Source organism: Arachis hypogaea, chromosome 17, assembly GCF_003086295.3.
Source record: "Arachis hypogaea cultivar Tifrunner chromosome 17, arahy.Tifrunner.gnm2.J5K5, whole genome shotgun sequence".
In the NCBI taxonomy this organism is placed as follows: domain Eukaryota; kingdom Viridiplantae; phylum Streptophyta; class Magnoliopsida; order Fabales; family Fabaceae; genus Arachis; species Arachis hypogaea.
In genome coordinates this window covers 7541533-7547773 of record NC_092052.1, presented here as the reverse complement: position 1 = coordinate 7547773, position 6241 = coordinate 7541533, and the positions used below count along the sequence as shown (strand labels likewise).

At 39.1% G+C, this 6241-nt stretch overlaps 1 non-coding gene across 1 annotated transcript; it reads left to right on the top strand.

Annotated features, from left to right (window-relative positions):
- The first annotated feature begins 2132 nt into the window (after nt 1-2132).
- Nucleotides 2133-2240, top strand: LOC112768399 (small nucleolar RNA R71). The gene has a single exon (XR_003185833.1). It is a non-coding gene; the product is annotated as a small nucleolar RNA R71 (small nucleolar RNA).
- Nucleotides 2241-6241: the final 4001 nt, after the last annotated feature.

Here is a 6241-nt window from a genome sequence, read left to right as displayed (position 1 = left end):
ACCAAGTGGCGTGCAAAAATGCCCCTTTCTGCCAATCCTGGCGTTAAACGCCAGACGGCCAGGTTGCTGCCCATTTCTAGCGTTTAACGCCAACTTCTTGCCCATTCCTGGTGTTAAATGCCAGTTTGGTGCCCATTTCTGGCGTTAAACGCCCAGAATGGTGCCAGACTGGGCGTTTAACGCCCATTCTGCTACCCTTACTGGCGTTTAAATGCCAGTAAGCTTCTCCTCCAGGGTGTTCGGTTTTTAATTCTATTTTTCACTCTGCTTTTGCTTTTTCAATTGTTTTTGTGACTTCACATGATCATCAACCTACAGAAAACATAAAATAACAAAATAAAATAGAAATTTAACATAGATAATTAAAGATTGGGTTGCCTCCCAACAAGCGCTTCTTTAATGTCAATAGCTTGACAGTGGGCTCTCATGGAGCCTCACAGATGTTTAGAGCAATGTTGGAACCTCCCAACACCAAACTTAGAGTTTGAATGTGGGGGTTCAACATCAAACTTAAAGTTTGGTTGTGGCCTCCCAACACCAAACTTAGAGTTTGACTGTGGGGGCTCTGTTTGACTCTGTATTGAGAGAAGCTCTTCATGCTTCCTCTCCATGGTTACAGAGGGATATCCTTGAGCTTTAAACACAAGGGAGTCTTCATTCACTTGAATGATCAATTCTCCCCTGTCAACATCAATCACAGCTTTTGCTGTGGCTAGGAAGGGTCTGCCAAGGATGATGGATTCATCCATACACTTCCCAGTCTCTAGGATTATAAAGTCAGCAGGGATGTATTGTCCTTCAACCTTTACCAAGACATCCTCTACAAGTCCATAAGCCTATTTCTTTGAATTGTCTGCCATCTCTAGTGAGATTTTAGCAGCTTGTACCTCAATGATCCCTAGCTTCTCCATTACAGAGAGAGGCATAAGGTTTATACTTGACCCCAGGTCACACAGAGCCTTCTCAAAGGTCATGGTACCTATGGTACAAGGAATTGAGAATTTTCCAGGATCTTGTCTCTTTAGAGGTAATTTCTGCCTAGTCAAGTCATCCAGTTCTTTAGTGAGCAATGGAGGTTCATTCTCCCAAGTCTCATTACCAAATAACTTGGCGTTTAGCTTCATGATTGCTCCAAGGTACTTAGCAACTTGCTCTTCAGTAACATCTTCATCCTCTTCAGAGGAAGAATACTCATCAGAGCTCATGAATGGCAGGAGTAAATTCAATGGAATCTCTATGGTCTCTGTGTGAGCCTCAGATTCTCATGGTTCCTCATCAGGGAACTCCATGGAGGCCAGTGGTCGTCCATTGAGGTCTTCCTCAGTGGAGATCACTGCCTCTTCCTCCTCTCCAGGTTCGGCCGTGTGGGTTGTGGTTATGGTCTTGCACTCTCTTTTTGGATTCTCTTCTGTATTGCTTGGGAGAGTACTAGGAGGGAGTTCAGTAATTTTCTTACTCAGCTGACCCACTTGTGCCTCCAAATTTCTAATGGAGGACCTTGTTTCAGTCATGAAACTTTGAGTGGTTTTAATTAGATCAGAGACTATGGTTTCTAAGTCAGAGTGGTTCTGCTTAGAATTCTCTGTTTGTTGCTGAAAAGATGATGGAAAAGGTTTGCCATTGCTAAACCTATTTCTTCCACCATTATTGTTATTGAAGCCTTGTTGAGGCCTCTGTTGGTCCTTCCATGAGAGATTTGGATGATTTTTCCATGAAGGATTATAGGTGTTTCCATAGGAATCTCCCATGTAATTCACCTCTTCCATTGCTGGGTTCTCAGGATCATAAGCTTCTTCCTCAGATGAAGCTTCTTTGGTACTGACTGCCGATGCTTGCATTCCAGACAGACTCTGAGAAATCATATTGACTTGTTGAGTCAATATTTTGTTCTGAGCCAGTATGGCATTCAGAGTATCAATCTCAAGAACCCCTTTCTTCTTATTTTTCCCATTATTCACAGGATTCCTTTCAGAAGTGTACATGAATTGGTTATTTGCAACTATTTCAATGAGTTCTTGAGCTTCTGCAGGCGTCTTCTTCAGATGAAAAGATCCTCCAGCAGAGCTATCCAATGACATCTTGGATAGTTCAGACAAACCATCATAGAATATACCTATGATACTCCATTCTGAAAGCATGTCAGAAGGGCACCTTCTGATCAATTGCTTGTATTTTTCCCAAGCTTCATAGAGGGATTCACCTTCTTTCTGTCTGAAGGTTTGGACTTCCACTCTAAGCTTACTCAATTTTTGAGGTGGAAAGAACTTTGCCAAGAAGGCATTGACTAGCTTTTCCCAAGAGTTCAGGCTTTCTTTAGGTTGTGAGTCTAACCATGTCCTAGCTCTGTCTCTTACAGCAAAAGGGAAGAGCATAAGTCTGTAGACCTCAGGATCAACCCCATTGGTCTTGACAGTGTCATAGATTTGCAAGAATTCAGCTAAGAACTGATGAGGATCTTCCGATGGAAGTCCATAAAACTTGCAATTCTGTTGCATTAGAAACTAATTGAGGCTTAAGCTCAAAGTTGTTTGCTCCAATGGCAGGGATTGAGATGCTTCTCCCATAGAAGTCGGGAGTAGGTGCAGTAAAGTCACCAAGCACCTTCCTTGCATTGTTGGCATTGTTGTTTTCAGCTGCCATTATTTCTTCTTCTTTGAAAAGCTCTATTAGGCCCTCTAGAGAGAATTGTGCTTTGGCTTCTCTTAGCTTTCTCTTCAAGGTCCTTTCAGGTTCAGGATCAGCTTGAACAAGTATGCCTTTATCTTTGCTCCTGCTCATATGAAAGAGAAGAGAACAAGAAAGTAGGGAATCCTCTATGTCACAATATAGAGATTCCTTGAGGTGTCAGAGGAAAAGAAGAATAGAAGGAGGAGGTAGATAGAAGAGAATTCGAACTTATCAAGAGGAATAGAGTTCGAATTGCACCTTGAAGAGGAGTGTTAGTCCCTTAAATAGAAGAATGTGAAAAGAGGGGAAGAATTTTCGAAAATAAATTAAAAAGATTTTGAAAGAAATTTGAAATTTTGATTGAGATTTTAGAAAATTAAGATTGGGAAAGAAATTAAGTGATTTTTTAAAAAGATTTTGAAATTAGAAATCAAAAAGATATGATTGAGAGTTAATTTTGAAAAAGATGTGATTGAAAAGATGTGATTGAGAAGATATGATTAAAAATCAAATAAAAAAAGAAAGTTTTAAAAATAAAGTTGATTACTTGACTAATAAGAAATTAAAAGATATGATTCTTAAAATTTAAAATTTGATCTTTTCTTAATAGGCAAGTAACAACTTGAAAATTTTGAAGTAAATCATTAATAGTAGCAAGGATTTTCGAAAATAATAAAAAAATGGAAAGAAATTGATTTTGAAGAGATATGATTGAAAAGATATGATTTGAAAAAGATTTGAATTAAAAACAAAATCTTCCCTCTAGTATCCTTCTGGCGTTAAATGCCCAGAATGGTATTCATTCTGGCGTTTAAATGCCAGTTTTCCTTCTTCACTGGGCGTTTTGAACGCCCAGCTTTTTCTGTTTGATTCCTCTGCTGAATGTTCTGAATCTTCAATTCTCTGTATTATTGACTTGACAAGACATAATTTTGAAATTTTTTTTTGAATTTTTCAATGATGAGAAACAATCGAAATACAACTAATCTTAGGAAACTCAAATCAAACAAACAATGCATGCAGGACACCAAACTTAAAAATTTTCATATAAGAGACACTAACAAATTGAGAATGCATATGAGAAACAACAAAACACACAAAACAAGAGAATTTAAAGATCAGAGCAATGAAATCATCAAGAACAACTTGAAGATCAATGAAGAACAATATGTGTATATTCGAAAAATGTAAGAAGAAGAAAGTCATGCAATTGACACCAAACTTAAAAATTAATACTATACTCAAACAAGAAATATAAAATATTTTTTATTTTTAAAATTTTATAAATTTTTTTGTGGTTTTTCGAAAATTGAGTGGAAAAGAAAATAAAGGGATTCAAAATTTTTAATAAGAATTCCAGGAATCATTGCAATGTTAGTCTAAGACTCCGGTCCAGGAATTAGACATAGCATACTAGCCATCCAAGCTTTCAGTGGAAGCTCCGGTCTAAAACACTAGACATGGCCAATGGCCAGCCAAGCTTTAGCAGATCATTACTTTCAACAGCAAGATTGATAGAAATCATCAAGCTCTTGTGATGATAAGTTGAAACCTCGGTCCAAAAGATTAAACATGGTTTCACAGCCAGCCAGACTTCAACAAATCATCATGAAACTCTAGAATTCATCCTTAAAAACTCTGAAGAACAGAATAAAATTTTTTTTTTCGAAAATAAAAAGTAAAATTACCTAATCTAAGCAACAAGATGAACCGTCAGTTGTCCAAACTCGAACAATCCCCGACAACGGCGCCAAAAACTTGGTGCACGAAATTGTGATCATCAACAATGGCACCAAAGACTTGGAGCTCTCAAACGTGAATCACACTTTGTCACAATTCCGCACAACTAACCAGCAAGTGTACTGGGTCGTCCAAGTAATACCTTACGTGAGTAAGGGTCGATCCCACGGAGACTGTCGGCTTGAAGCAAGCTATGGTCATCTTGTAAATCTCAGTCAGACGGATTCAAATGGTTATGGAGGATTGATAATTAAAATATAAATAAAACATAAAGTAAAGATAGAGATACTTATGTAATTCATTGGTAGGAATTTCAGATAAGCGTATGAAGTAAGGGTGGCAATAGGTAGGGTAGGGTAGGGTTTGGAGTCAACCCTAACCCTACCCGCGGGTTGAGATTTTTATATAAACTCAACCCTACCCTACCCGCGAGTTGAGAATATCTCAACCCTAACCCTACCCGCTCTTAACCCGCGGGTACCCGACCCTACCCGCGGGTTACAAAAAAATGCAACGTTATTATATAACTTGATAATAATTTAAAATAAAACTGAATTTTATGTAAAAAAAAGTTTATTAAATTATCAATTAATGATCTTCTTTTAATGACTAAGGATCTTTTGTATTTAGTGAGAAGTCTTTAGTTCAACATCTACTTAAAATATTTTTTATACAAGTATATAACATATACATATATAGGGTGCGGGTTGGTCGGGTAGGGTTGAGGCTCAACCCGCACGAAAACTCTACCCGCACCCTACCCTACCCGCTGCGGATCGGGTTGGCAACCCTACCCGACCGGATGGGGTCGGGTTGGATACCCGCGGGTAGGGTACATATTGCCACCCCTAGTATGAAGATGCTTTGTTCCTTCTGAACCTCTGCTTTCCTATTGCCTTCTTCCAATCATTCATACTCCTTTCCATGGCAAGCTTTATGTTGGACATCACCGTTGTCAATGGCTACTTCCCGTCCTCTCAGTGAAAATGTTCCAAATGCGCTGTCACCGCACGGCTAATCATCTGTCGGTTCTCGATCATGTTGGAATAGGATCCGTTGATCCTTTTGCGTCTGTCACACGCCCAACACTCGCGAGTTTGAAACTCGTCACAGTCATCCCTTCCCAGATCCTACTCAGAATACCACAGACAAGGTTTAGACGTTCCGGATCTCAAGAATGGCCGCCAATAATTCTAGCCTATACCACGAAGGTTCCAATCTTAGATTAGAAACCCAAGAGATACACATTCAAGCTTGTTTGCATGTAGAACGGAAGTGGTTGTCAGTCACGCGTTCATAGGTGAGAATGGTGATGAGTGTCACATAATCATCACATTCATCATGTTCTTGGGTGTGAATGAATATCTTGGAGAAGAAATAGACTTGAGTTGAATAGAAAAACAATAGTACTTGTATTAATTCATGAAGAACATCAGAGCTCCACACCTTAATCTATGGTGTGTAGAAACTCCACCGTTGAGAATACAAAAGTGATAATGGTGGTCATTGGCTTCGGCCCCAGAGAGGGAACCTGAAGAACCAAGATGATAATACAATAGCAAAAGGTCCTATTTATAGAAAACTAGTAGCCTAGGGTTACAGAAATAGGTAATGAATGCAAAAATCTTCTTCCGGGCCCACTTGGTATGTGCTTGGACTGAACATTAAAGCTTCCATGTGTAGAGACTTTTCTTGGAGTTAAACGCCAGCTTTTGTGCCAGTTCCGGTGTTAAACGCTAGAATTATTGAGCTGACTTGGAACGCGTGTTTGGGCCATCAAATCTTGGGCAAAGTATGGACTATTATATATTTCTGGAAAGCCCAGGATGTCTAC